Below are 15,231 nucleotides of genomic sequence, written 5' to 3'. Positions count from 1 at the left end.
GAAAGATATGTAATAATATAAGTAAAGAAAAAAATAAAAGAAAAGACATAAAAGTATAGGTGAACATATTTGAAAGGAAGAAAAGATAAATGAGATAAGGAGACACAATTGGACAAGGGACGGAAGGCACACTGGTGCACTTATGCACGCCCCTTACTGACCTCTAAGGAACCTGGAAAATGTTGGGGGTTAGGGGTTGACACTACTGAGTCAGGTAATGAGTTCCATGCTTCGACAACTCGGTTGCTGAAGTCCTATTTTTTACAGTCAAGTTTGGAGCGGTTAATATTAAGTTTGAATCTGTTGCGTGCTCTTGTGTTGTTGCGATTGAAGCTGAAGTAGTCATTGACAGGTAGAACGTTGCAGTATATAATCTTGTGGGCAATACTTAGATCCTGTTTTAGGCGACGTAGTTCTAAGCTTTCTAGACCTAGGATTGATAGTCTGCTTTCGTAGGGTATTCTGTTTCGAGTGGAGGAGTGAAGGGCTCTTCTGGTGAAGTATCTTTGGACATTTTCAAGGGTGTTGATGTCCGAGATGTGGTATGGGTTCCAGACAGATGAACTGTATTCAAGGATGGGTCTGGCAAAAGTTTTGTAGGCTCTGGTGAGTAGCGTGAGATTGCCAGAGCAGAAGCTGCGTAGGATCAGGTTAATTTTATGGGCGTGGATCAATCAGCAGGCTTGAGGCCTCGCCATCTGTCCTGATACAAAGATGACTCTAAGATCAGTCACATTTTCTCTCACTTTCCCTCCACCAATCCCATTGACTAAACAAGAACTGTGAAAAGCTTTTCTGTTTGGGAACTTTATAGTTTTTATATTGTTATTATTGAAGCCCAAAGTGGTTTTTACATAGAAAAGGAGGATTTTGTCCTTAATAATATGGTGAGCCATTTATATATGGCAGCTGAAACAATGCCTTTACTGTTCCCACCTCTACTTTTACTGCAACAGCACTCCCATGCTGCCTATTTTTACACAGGGTGATTTCATACATCCCACTAAGCTATAATAAGGTGGCTTGCATTTTGATCTCTAAAAACCAATGTGCATCTTGGCCAATTCTTCATGCCACATAAATTCTGATGGTTTTTCCCCCCCCAAACAGCCTCTCTCTGTGCCAATCCATTCTGATGTCCAGAAGTTTCAAAAGCAAGCTGAGTATGGCATGGGAGGGAGAGCGGGAGGAACCTGCAGGTCAAAGAAAATACAGTACAGTGTTCCCTTGATTTTCGTGGGGGATGCGTTCCGAGACCGCCCGCGAAAGTCGAATTTCCGCGAAGTAGAGATGCGGAAGTAAATACACTATTTTTGGCTATGAACAGTATCACAAGCCTTCCCTTAACACTTTAAACCCCTAAATTACAATTTCCCATTCCCTTAGCAACCATTTAGATTATTACTCACCATGTTTATTTATTAAAGTTTATTTTAAAAAGTTTTTTAAAGGCAGACGAAAGTTTGGCAATGACATACAACGTCATCGGGCGGGAAAAACCGTGGTATAGCGGAAAAAACAGCGAAGTATTTTTTAATTAATATTTTTGAAAAACCGTGGTATAGATGTTCCGCGAAGTTCGAACCTGCGAAAATCGAGGGAACACTGTAGTCCAAATCAAAGGCCCCACTGAGAATGTTTTACTAGATGCTTCCAGTCAGTGCTACATATATCGCCTCTCCAATAATTATTCTGCGTACCAAATTATTTTGTGAAATGTGGGAGAAATTATCAAAGGCGATGCTAAACGTTGATGCTAAGAGGAGGTGATTGGCCATGCACCCTGCTCCATTAGGCATGAGTCCGGAGAATCATAGTAGTAATAATAATAACAATAACAATAACAACAACAAAACAACAACAATAAAAATATAATAATGGCTTGCAAGTGGAACACTCAAAAAGGAAACAGAAGGACTAATACTGGCTGCACAAGAACAGGCCATTAGAAAGAATGCTATCAAAGCCAGAATTAAAAAATCAACAGACGATCCAAAGTGCAGACTCTGTAAAGAAACAGACGAAACAATCGATCACATACTCAGCTGCTGCGAAAAGATCGCACAGACTGACTACAAGCATAGACATGGTGCTGTGGCACAGATGATCCACTGGAACTTGTGCCAGAACGACCCTCTACCAGTGGCAAAGAACTGATGGGATCATAAGGCCAAAAAAGTGGTCGACAATGAGCAAGCGAAACTACTGTGGGACTTCCGACTTCAGCATGATCGAATTTTTAAACATAACACACCAGACATCCTGATCGTGGAGAAAAAGAAAGTATGGATCATCGACATCGCAATCCCAGGAGACAGCAGAATTGAGGAGAAGCAGCTAGAGAAATTAGTGAAATACGAAGATCTAAAAATCGAGCTGCAACAACTCTGGCATAAGCCAGTGAACGTGGTCCCAGTGGTCCTTGACATGCTGAGCGCAGTGCCAAAGGATCTCAGTGGACATTTGAAAGCCATCGGAATTGACAAAATCTCCATCCGTCAATTGCAAAAGGCCACTTTACTGGGATCGGTATAATTCGCCGCTACATCACGCAGTCCTAGGTGCTTGGGAAGTGCCCGACTGCTGATGAAATATAAAATCCACCATGGTGATCTCATTTGCTGTGCTGTATTGATGATGATGTGGGTGGTGGTGGTGGTGATGATGATGATGATGATAATAATAATAACTTCTTTTTTTCTTTTTATAATTCTTTATTTCCTTAACCAGTCAAATGGAATACAATTCTCAGTACATTCAGTATATGCTAATAGAATAGAATAACAGAGTTGGAAGGGACCTTCGAGGTCTTCTAGTCCAACCCCTTGTTTAGGCAAGACATCCCACACTCAAATTAATTTTACAAATCCATTTTCCGGGCTTTGGAGCACTTGCCGAGTTCCCTTCCTCCGCCTCTGGAATAAGCCTGGAGGACCGTCGGTTTTACCCGTTGCAACACGCCGGAGTTAATAAGACTTTGCGTCTGCCTTTGCCAACTCACGGCTGCGACCTGCCACTTCCAGCCCTGAGTACGCTCGGCGACGGAAAGGGGGCGCTGAGGAAGGCGAGCAGGCTGGAGAGGGCGGCGACTCGGGGTGGGCGAGGCCGAGCTCCGGGCCGCGGCTGCTCCCGGGGGCCAAGCGACGGGGAGATCTGCTGGGCTGGAGCGGCCGAAGGACCGCGCAACAGGTAGGGGGGTGCCGGGGAGGGCGGCGGCGGCGGAGGAAGGATCCCCGCGGAGATCTCCCTTTCCGCGTCCGGTCCCGGGTTTCTCTGAGTGGTTTAGTTTCGCTGGCGTCCGAAAGATTCTCGTGTGGAAACTCCTTCGATGGGGCCCCAACTCTCACTTCATGGCTTCTGCTGGTGCCGCTTCGGTCGCCTCGGCGCTTCGTCTGCCGTGGAAGACTCCCCCTCTCTCCCCTCCCGTCCCCATCGCGTCCTGCGAGGCTTCAGAGGACACGTTGGACTCGCTTCCTGGACGGTTCGTCCCTCGTGAACCCGCCACTCGTTCTCCGGACATCCTTTTTTTCCCACAGTTCCCTAGTTGTCAGTGTCCAGGCTGGGAATCACCCCTCTGCCAGGAAGGGAACTGGGAATGCCACTTTTCTGCCACTTGGTTTGGTCCCGTCGCCCGGAGATTTTTGCTTGGCTGCTCATCTTATGTCACCCCTGCTGGTTACACTGTCAAACTATTTACTTAGTCTGCACTACTGTTACTACTAGCTTTTTCCTCATCATTCCTATCACCCATCTCCTCCCACTTAGGACTGTATGGCTGTGACTTGTTGCTTGTATGCTTAGGATTTTTATTAATATTGATTGTTTCCTGATTGTATATTTGACCTCTATGACAATCATTGTTTACCTCCTGATTCTTGACAAATTTATCTTTTCTTTTATGTACACTGAGAGCCTAGGCACCAAACACAAATTCCTTGTGTGTCCAATCACACTTGACCAAGAAAGAATTCTATATTCTATATTCCAGTGTTTCCAAACCTTGGCAACTTGAAGAGATCTGGACTTCAACTTCCAGAATTCCTCAGCCAGCGAATGCTGGCTGGGGAATTCTGGGAGTTGAAGTCCAGATCTTTAAATTGGCAAGGTTGGGAAACACTGCTATATTCCATATTCCATATTCTATACTGTATATTCTAGGACAGTGATGCAAACCTTTTTTCCCTTGGGTGCCGAAAGAGTGTGCTTGCACACTATTGCGCATGCGTGGATGCCCACACCCATAATTCAATGCCTGAGGAGGGTGAAAACAGCTTACCCAATCCCCCTGAGGCCCTCTGGAGGTTGGGAACGGCCTGTTTCCCAAATTCTGGTGGGCCCAGTAGGCTCGTATTTCGCCCTCCCCAGGCTCCAAAGGTTTCCCTGGAGGGAGAGTAAAAACGCTTTCCCCCATCCCCCCTGAGGCTCTCTGGTAGCTAAAAATTATTATTATTATTATTATTATTATTATTATTATTATTATTAATTAGATTTGTATGCCGCCCCTCTCCGAAGACTTGGGGCGGCTCACAACAGTAATAAGAAACAGTGTAACAATGGGACAAATCTAATAATAAAAAATATATAAAAACCCCAACAATTAAAAACCATACAGCACATACATACCAAACATGAAATATAAAAAGCCTGGTGGAGATGTCTTAGTTCCCCCATGCCTGGCGATACAGGTGGGTCTTGAGTAACTTGCGAAAGACAAGGAGGGTGGGGGCCGTTCTAATCTCCGGGGGGAGTTGGTTCCAGAGGGCCGGGGCCGCCACAGAGAAGGCTCTTCCCCTGGGGCCCGCCAAACGACATTGTTTGGTCGACGAGACCTGGAGAAGGCCAACTCTGTGGGACCTTATCGGCCGCTGGGATTCGTGCGGTAGAAGGCGGTTCCAGAGGTATTCCAGAGCCTCTGTGAGAGCCAAAAATCAGTTGGTCGGGACACATATGCACATTGGAGCTGAGCTAGGGCAACGGCTCACGTATCAGCAGATATGGCTTCATGTGCCACCTGTGGCACTCATGCCATAGGTTCACCATCACTGTTCTAGGAATTACTTTAAGAATATAGACTCAGAAGCAGCTTTCCAGAGGGGACTGGTTTTTCCCTTTTCCTTCATGTTGACAGAGTTTGTCAATATCGCTCATTCCTTAGTTTAGTGTTTCTCAACCTTGGAAAATATTTAGACTTAAACTCTCAGCATGCTAGCTGGGGAATTCTGGGAGCGGAAATCCACTCATCTTTTAATTTTGCCAAGATTGAGAAACAGTGCCTTAATGCAAGACACAGCCTACATCTGACATTCGTTCTGCCTTTCAAGTGGTCAGTTCCAGCATCATAATTATGGATGTTTCCTGATCATTGTAAATTGTGAGACAAGACCCAAAAGTTGTGTGTCATAGTTTCCGACAACTGAACATAAAAATCAGTGATCCTGCTATAGAATGATAATGTAACATCTTCAGCAATAATAAAATATTAGCACAGGAAGAAATTGGTTATTGACTAAATAAATGCTAGTTTTATCTGATATTACTAATACAATAATATAAATTATAAATACAGATATATAGCAATATACTCACTGTCATATACCTTAGTTAGAGATAACTCCTTGGTATGAATAAGGTCGATGAGCATAATACAATTATATAGTTCTTTTTAAACTGCATATGGCTTCTTGTTGTTATTATTATTGTTGTTGTTGTTGTTGTTATTATTATATGTCTAGTTTCCTTTAAAAAATGCTGCAACAAGAAGCAGGATATTCTGCAAAAAAATATTGCCATTAGAAATACGCCCTTGTTTGATTTTGCCTTGATACTTCATGTATTTTTTGTTTTGGTTTTATATCTCAAAAAGTACAATGTACTGAGCTAAAGTTTAAAAAAAACAAAACTTTTTCCCTTGAGATAATAGTACCCAGTTAACCTAGATTCATTCAGCATCTGCCCAGATCAGGGATGGATTGAAGTCTTTTGAACCATGTGGTTTCTCTCTCCCTCCTCTCCATACGTCAGGATTTTTGAATACATGTCTCTTAAAATGATGTTGGAGTTTGGACTTTAATTCACATTTTTTAATGGTCCAAGCCAGTGAATGTTCAAAAAGTTCTATAAATTATAACATTAGTACAAATATTGTTGTTTCTTAATGACCTTGTAAGAAATACTTGAGGCTTCCATTATCAGGTTAAAGTGCTACCCTCTCACCACTGAGTCATTTGTAAACAATGCCAGTATACAATTTTCTATTCTTATTGCTTATTCCTGTCCTGACTCCCTCCAAAGTAATGGGATACAGACTCTAATAAATTTTACAAGTGAAGATGACTTAGGCTTATTTCATTTGTGCTCTGAGGGATGAGAGGAAGGCAATATTATAAAGGCCAAGCATCAAAAAGTGTTACCATATTTATGCTGTGAATATGACCTTAGATATCCATCTTATTGAAATTGCATCACATCTGGACACACTTAAACAATTGTCATAATGCATATGCTTTACAATGGTTTTTAGGGCTGATTCCTTTGCAAGTCTCATTTCTGTTTCTCACCATCATTTGAGCCTTGTGGTGCGGTCAGTTCTGGTGCAGATAATTTCCCCCCCCCACATTTGCTTTTCAAACTAAGGTATGAATATAACAGAGGACGGCACTTTAATAAGTTTTTATCATCTTCTACTAAGCCAATTCTTTCACATACTATATGATAAATTGTATCCTGTGACAGCAAGTTGATAATGGTGAATATGCAGCTGGGTAATCCTGCTTGCTTGGAAGTGTGTGTATGAGGGTAAGGGTGTGGTGGGAGAGTAATAAGATTGCAAAGAGGCCAAAACGCCAGCGGGTGCTGAAGGCCCCACCAATCAGCCCTATAAATGTCAAAGCATTGGGCTTTTGCATGTGTATGCCACATGTTAAGTTCAGACTTGCAATTTCCATGTAGAAATTCGTTAGACAGTGAGCTAATTCTGCCTGGCTTAAGTTTTTCACTTTTTCTATTGCTTTTCTGTAGCTATGCAAAGCAATTCTTTTGCAAATTTTAGGGAAACTTGTAAAGAATTCCTATACCTGGGTTGTTATTTAGTCACTATTTCTGGATTCATGCTTTACAGGGCTAACCTTTGCATATAGGGTGGGGGGGAAAAGGGAATTACATTTTCTTCAACTTATGTTTTGTAGGCAGGAACCTCTCTGAGATAATAACTAGGAACAAGTACAGTGATACCTCGTCTTACAAACCCCTCGTCATACAAACTTTTCAAGATACAAATCCGGGGTTTAAGATTTTTTTGCCTCTTCTTACAAACTATTTTCACCTTACAAACCCACCACCGCCGCTGGGATGCCCTGCCTCCAGACTTCCTTTGCCAGCGAAGCACCCGTTTTTGTGCTGCTGGGATTCCCGTGAGGCTCCCCTCCATGGGAAACCCCACCTCTGGACTTCCGTGTTTTTGTGATGCTGCAGGGGAATCCCAGCAGTGCAAAATGGGTGCTTCGCTGGCAACGGAAGTCCAGCGGTGTGGTTTCCCAGCGAGGGGAGCCTCAGTGAAATCGCACCATCGCAAAAACACAGAGATCCGGAGGTGGGGTTTCGAGGACTTCAGTGTTTTTGCAATGCTGCGATTTCACTGATGCTCCCTTCGCTGGGAAACCCCAACTCTGGATTTCTGTTGCCAGCGAAGCACCCGTTTTTGTGATGCTGGGATTCCCCTGCAACATCGCATAAACAGACACTTTGGCTGGCAAAAGGAGTGAATTTTGGGCTTGCACGCATTAATCGCTTTTCCATTGATTCCTATGGGAAACATTGTTTCGTCTTACAAACTTTTCACCTTAAGAACCTCGTCCCGGAACCAATTAAGTTTGTAAGACAAGGTATCACTGTATCTCCACAGAGTTTTGTTAAGCATATTTTCTAGAACAATGTTGTGCTTGCTGATTGATTTTGTGTTTGAATAGTGTCATTTTAAAGGACATCTCTCAATGCTTGCCTCCTTCATCGCTGGACTTTTAACAGATAGCATAACTTTGTACACAATATTCATATATTTAATTTGGACAGCCTATTATAATAATACATTATCCTCTGCTCTTCTTTTTGAAGAAAGATTGATGGTTTCTGGTTTTTGAGCCCCCCCCCTCTTTTTTCCAGATGCTAAGGGTATTCAATATTCTCAGCAACTTTCGAATCTAATACATCCTGTATCAGAGGCAGTATGCTTCTCTAATTACCTGTGTTAATTCAGCAGGACATTTCTTATTTATGTGCTTGCTTGCCTGCTCTGCTTCTAGAAACTTTGTTTTCAAGTTAGCATCCTTGCCTTACAGTACAAGAAGCTAGATCCTGTTGTATAGATCTAAGTACCCAGGAAGAAGAAACATAACTGTTGCTTCATTGTTCATAACCCATGAAACCTTTGACTTTGGCAGCTCAATAATTTTATTCTTGGCCATACTGGTGTTAATCCGAGTCTGCGGAGAGGGGCGGCATACAAATCTAAATAAATAAATAAATAAATAAATAAATAAATAATTTTCAGGCTGGGAGGCATTCTTGTATTTGAGTTTTTAAGTAAAAAGTGTTCCTAAAATTGTGATGATTTCATGTAGTCTTTGACTCACCATCATTTGTTTGATTCAAAGTTACGACGGTCTTGGAAAAAGTGACCTGCGACCTATATCAACAGTTATGACTGTCGTATTACCCTCCCTGTGGTCCTGTGAACGCAATTCGGGTGTTTGGTACTCGTTTACAACCAGTTGCAGCCTCCCGCAGTCACATGATCATGATTTGTGACCCCTTTTTTCTTTCTTTGTGATAATAAACAGCAAAAAAAAAAAAAAAAAGGCCAGTGTGGAAACTTTAATTTATTTAACAACTGCATGATTTGTTTAACAATTGTGGCAGTTCACTTTAACAACCATCATAAGATATTGTTGTAAAAACGGGCCTGATTCAATTTAATAACCCCAACAATTTTCATTAACAATTCCAGTCTTAACTGTGGCAATAAGTTGAGCAATACACTAGTATTATTATTTCTGAGAGAAAACTGCTTTTGTTTCTCCAAATGAGAGTTTCTTTGAGTTGCCCTGATGGGGACCAAGCACCTCTCTGACTGTTGGTTTTTCCTAACAGAGTGGCCTCGACCATCATAAATATGAATGTGTAGCGAAGCACCTGACTTTTTATCCCATAAGCATGGAGATGCTACAACAAAATGCTACACATTTTTCATAAATGTGAAAAATGATCATGTCGCTTTTTTCAATGCCATTGTAACTTTGAACAAGTCACTAAATGAATTGTTACAAGTCAAGGAGTACCTGTACTTTGTGAAGAAAGTGTTTCTGCATCTCAAACTTTTTAAATATGGAAATTAGTGTCAGGGCTGGAAAGGCCCTTTCTGTGGTATTGCAAGATGCTCTGTGTACCCTGTTCTATAAATGCACACACCTAACTATGATCAAATATAGAACACTGAGCATAACTTTGGTGTGTTGGTGGATTAAACTGCCCTTCCCCAGCATCAATTCCAGATGTTTGAACTGCAATTTCCTTTAGCCCTAGCCAGACTAATTGATGGTCAGGGTGATGGAAGTTCCCTACTTCAGAGTCCTCTCGATGAATTGGAGTTGCCAACTGTTTGCAAGGCATATAAGAAACATCTTTTTTTAGCTCATATAAGGAATAGTGTTATTCGTATTTGGGTCAGTAATGCAGCAAATTCTGGGTGTTTTACATCTTTGAAAATACATAAGAAGCTGTGATAATGCTTTTTTGGATTTTTTTGTGCAAATGGCTGATATGCTTCCCTGAAATTTCCTGAGCATTCTTAGTTATTTATTTCATTTATGCTTAATATCATGGCAAGCTTTTCTTGTCCATCATTCTGTATTTAAGCTAATTTTCCAAATGGGGAACGCATGGAAGAAAAATTGAGAGCTTATCAGAACACAATTGGGATATAGAGCGCTGGTGAGACCATATTTGGAATACTGTGTTCAGTTCTGGAGACCTCACCTGCAAAAAGATACTGACAAGATTGAACAGGTCCAAAGACGGGCTACAAGAATGGTGGAAGGTCTTAAGCATAAAACGTATCAGGAAAGACTTAATGAACTCAATCTGTATAGTCTGGAGGACAGAAGGGAAAGGGGGGACATAATCGAAACATTTAAATATGTTAAAGGGTTAAATAAGGTTCAGGAGGGAAGTGTTTTTAATAGGAAAGTGAACACAAGAACAAGGGGACACAATCTGAAGTTAGTTGTGGGGAAAATCAAAAGCAACATGAGAAAATATTATTTTACTGAAAGAGTAGTAGATCCTTGGAACAAACTTCCAGCAGACGTGGTTGGTAAATGCACAGTACTGTAACTGAATTTAAACATTCCTGGGATAAACATATATCCATCCTAAGATAAAATACAGGAAATAGTATAAGGGCAGACTAGATGGACCATGAGGTCATTTTCTGCTGTCAGTCTTCTATGTTTCTATAGTTTATAGATGCAGTATCTAATTAGGGAGTCACAGTTTTGTTTCTGTCTCTCATAGTGTTTAAGTTCTGAATGCACATACACATATAGAACTGCATACATAAATACATACATGCATGCATGCATGCATGCATACATACATACATACACACACACATACATACATACATACATACTGATTCATTGAAGGAGATATAGATCTTTTGTCTAGCAAAGTAAGTGATTAGACCTTTCTTTAAAACCTTAATTGGTCTAATCCCTGCACATGTTGCCCATCCTGTTATCTCTTCTTTGGGGGGGGGGAGGATTAATAATCAAACAGCTATTATAGCTTTGGAAATGTTGCTGGAACAGGCATGAATTTATATTCCAGCTATAACTTGATCAAATATTGCCTTATTAGCATGACTGAAGAATAATATTTTTCTGCGGATGGATTGGTTCTTCTGGACATGCCAACTCTGTTCATAATGGCATATTAATAGTTAGGAATAAATTCAATTCCCTGTCAAATTAGGTTACTATTAAAAATTGGCTTGTGCTTGTCAATTTTAGTGTTTGATAAGCATCTTCATTATCTGGGAATCAGTCATATGGCGATTCAGCTGTTCAGCTTTCATTTAGTTTGAGTAGGCGCCTACGGTAGCCCCCCCCCCCCCCAATTTGGAAGGGCTGACTGAAGTGACAAGGATGGGGACATTGTTAGGCATGCATACCCACATTCCTTTTATAAAAAGCTGGTCAATGTTGCAGAGACCTATTACATCACAGTATTTCCTTATACGTAAGAGGAATACTGTATGGGGACTAGCGCAAACGTCAGAGAAGGTTATTCTCTGACTAGGAAAAGTTTTCTAAGTGGAAAGGGTATAAAAGACCTATTTGCTGTTGTATGCTTTCCTGATATATTCTCCTGTTAAACTGATGCAGCCATTCCATAATTGCAGAATAAGGATTATGGGAAGTTTGGTGAGAGCTAATAGTGGTTAAGTACAAAACTATCCAATACTGTATTGCCTTTATTTTATTTTTATTCATTTAATCAAATTTCCAGACTGCCCTTCCCCAGGGGACTCGGGGCGGCTTATAAGGTAAAATCAATGCAAAATATAAACCACAGCCATAAAACCCAAATCTTTAAAAACCCAATATTTAAACCCATTCATACTAACTCATCCCAATGTCAATTACACTATCGACTGGAGCAGAATGTCGGCACACAACAGTCCCAGGCCTGCTGGCAAAGGTGTGTTTTTAAAACCTTTTGGAAGGCCAGAAGAGGCAGACTTGAGATGGTAAGGTGAAAATAGTTTGGAAGAAGAGGCAAAAAAATCTTAAACCCCAGGTTTGTATCTCGAAAAGTTTGTATAACAAGGAGTTTGTAAGATGAGGTATCACTGTATTTCTATTCATTTGTGGATGTCCCTGAAATAAGAGAGGAGGAGTGCTGGCAGGGAGTTAAAGTTGGTGACTCAGCTGTGGGTCAAGGCTTGAGTACATAACATGCTTCCCCATCTCCACTCCCTTAGATCGCCTTCTCTTGCAGCACACTGGCCTGTTATACTTGGACTGAATATTGCTGGTCAAAAGAAGGAAGCTGGAGGCAAGAAATCTGGGAACACTTTGCTGTTTATGATAGAACGCTGGGTTCTCTAACGAGGCAGCCGGATGGAGCTGAGAGATTGTTTCCTCCCTCTAGGGCGTTAGTTTGGAAGAAAGATTGGCAAGCAGATGTTCCTGAGGAGTAATCTGTTGATGTTTTATCATGGAATAAAGCGATGGGTTTTTGGAGCCAGCCTACCAAACACAAGGAGGGGCTGGCTGCAGAAGACAATCGTATACAATGAAAAGGGTCCCAAAACTTAACCAAGTTACAATATAAGAAAAGTTGTAGTATGTACATATTGTTCTCCTGTTTGTATGTACTTATTGGCATAATTAATATAAGATATGGAAGTCTTTCAGCAAACTTTTAAATGGCATTTTCTGTTTTACAGTAGCTAGATGGTTGTTCTGCCGTTGGCCTTCTTATAATCATTATTTTTTGATCATTATTCTTATGCAGCTGATTGAATCCTTTTCTTAGCAAGGTCAAAATAGTTCAGGTTGTGGTTTTTTTTTTAACACTTTAGACCAGTGATGGCAAACCTTTTTTTCTACAGGTGCTGAAAGAGTGTGCGGGCCCGCTATCACACATGCGTGAGTGCCCACACCCATAATTCAATGCCTGGGGAGGGCGAAAACAGCTTTCCTTTCCCCCTGGAGGTCCTCTGGAAGCCAGAAATAGCCTGTTTCCCAACTTTTGGTGGGTCTAGTAGGTTCATTTTTGGTCTCCCATGGCTCCAAAGGCTTCCCTGCAGCCAGGGGAGGGTAAAAACACCCTCCCCCATTCCCCTGAAGGCTCTCTGGAAGCCAAAAACACCCTCCCAGAGCCTCTGTGTGAGCCCAAAATCAGCTGGCTGGCACACACATGCATGTTGGAGCAGAGCTAGGTCAACAGCTCGCGTGCCAGCAGATATGGCTTCACATGCCACCTGTGGCACCCACGTCATAGATGCACCATCACTGCTTTAGACTGTTGTCAAAATAGTAAAGTAACACTGGATGTTTGTCATGAGTGTTTTAGTTTGAATTCTTGCACAGAGATGGAGTTTGCACAATGGTCACTCTATAATTTGTGCTGCAGGGCCACTTTGACTTGTATTTATTATATCTTTGGAAGGCAGTAGCTTCTGTGATAGATTATCAATATTTATTGATAATCTATTTGAGCCTCCTTACCCTTCTTCAGGCATCACAATAAATCTTGCCTTAAGGAAGGAGTACATCACGGACAGTTTGCAATACTAGAGCAACCTTCTGCACAGTCAAATCTATTTCATTATTGTCTGCACTGCATTGACTTCCTATTGGTTCGCCAGAGCCTAAGATGAAGCCCAATGCTTTCTGATATTGCTAGGAACTGAATCTAAACATTTGCAAGCAAAGCGCGCAAAATAGACCACAGAATTATAGCCTTTCTATATATTGTGCCAGTTTGATTTTTCTCCAAAATGGTTCTTTTCTTGTAATCTTTTCAGATTTAATGCTCTTTATTGGCCTTGTAATTCATGTTAAGATTATAGAAACATAGAAACATAGAAGATTGATGGCAGAAAAAGACCTCATGATCCATCTAGTCTGCCCTTATATTATTTCTTGTATTTTATCTTAGGATGGATATATGTTTATCCCAGGCATGTTTAAATTCAGTTACTGTGGATTTACTTACCACGTCTGCTGGAAGTTTGTTCCAAGGATCTACTACTCTTTCAGTAAAATAATATTTTCTCATGTTGCTTTTGATCTTTCCCCCAACTAACTGCAGATTGTGTCCCCTTTTTCTTGTGTTCACTTTCCTATTAAAACACCTCCCTCCTGGACCTTATTTAACCCTTTAACATATTTAAATGTTTCGATCATGTCCCCCCTTTTCCTTCTGTCCTTCAGACTATTCTGTCCTCCAGATTATTAGATTATTTATAGTTTTCTACCAGTGGTTGATTATTCTATGAGTTTGGGATATAAATAAATAAGTATAAATAAACCAATACAAATTTGCCGTAGATTTTAGTCATCTTTCCATCATTAGCTTGCCCACAAGCTTGTCCCTGTGAATTTGCACCTCTTTCAGTGCTTTTATACTTGCAGGGTAATTGCAATTGTTGCACTCCATTGTGGCTCCTTCACACAAAGAGTGGCAAAAAAAAGCTGAATGAATTGTTAACTTTCAGCTCAAAGCTTCTCCAATAATCCAGCTCTTTCTGACTGACTATAAAGTGTTAGAAGTAGCATGTGGTTGCCTATGAATGACATCATGCCAGTTATGTGCAGGGATTAAGTGTCTGGGGTGCAAAGGCAGAAATAGTTCAGGAACCAAAGAATGCCAACAGTGCCAGACATCAAAAAGATGGCCAGGTAGGCAGGTGACAATACCAGAGATAACTTCTATTTAATCAGGCTCCCCTAAAAGACCTTAAAAGTGATATGAAGCATTTTACAATTTGAAGAATATTCCACATGATCTTTAAAGAAAGCAGTGGTGTTGCTCTAAGCTAAAATTCTGCAGATGGTAGTCATCTGGACAGTTCAAGGTCAGTAGAATGCTGTCAAATGCAGTTTCTTCTAATTGCTACATATTTGGACTGGAACATCAACTCTTAATCTGTATGTCCTTTCATCTTGGAATCTCTAAAAACGGGGATCCCCATAATGAGACATACAATATTGATCTCCAAGGATTAATGGGACAATCCAAGGGGTGAATATTATTGTTAATAGAATAAGTTAAGTTAAATATCTGTGGACCTCATCCAGGTCATGGTTGTCCCAAAGTTCAAGAGGCAACTGGAGTTAATAAGTTAATATTTCTTAAATTATTTTCATATAATAAATGTTTGGGAGTCAATAGACAATCTGAAACCTCATGAAAGGGTTGATGAGTTGAGTTTGGGAACCTCTGCTTTATATTCCTCACATCAGCTGCTTCCTTTCTACCAGAAATAAAGAGTTCCTAAACTCTTTAACTAAGATAGATAGCAATAGCATTTAGACTTATACACCGCTTCCCTGTGCGATACAGCCTTCTGTAATTGGTTACAGAGAGTAAGCATATTGCCCCCAACAATCTGGGTCCTCATTTTACTGACCTTGGAAGGATTGAAGACTAAGTCAACCTTGAGCC

The 15,231-nt window shown here is 41.0% G+C and overlaps 1 protein-coding gene across 1 annotated transcript in view; it reads left to right on the top strand.

The window, feature by feature from the left end:
* Positions 1–3,093: 3,093 nt before the first annotated feature.
* DNMBP (dynamin binding protein) overlaps positions 3,094–15,231 on the top strand; it is a 96,034-nt gene continuing 83,896 nt past the window's right edge. Inside the window, exon 1 of the mRNA XM_070752993.1 lies at positions 3,094–3,189. The gene's annotated coding sequence lies outside the window, so the exon portion shown is untranslated. The remainder of the gene's footprint in view (positions 3,190–15,231) is intronic.

This window comes from Erythrolamprus reginae, chromosome 5, assembly GCF_031021105.1.
Source record: "Erythrolamprus reginae isolate rEryReg1 chromosome 5, rEryReg1.hap1, whole genome shotgun sequence".
Classification (NCBI taxonomy): domain Eukaryota; kingdom Metazoa; phylum Chordata; class Lepidosauria; order Squamata; family Dipsadidae; genus Erythrolamprus; species Erythrolamprus reginae.
Note: the sequence above shows the minus strand (reverse complement) of the source record. Positions and strands in the feature narration are given on the sequence as shown.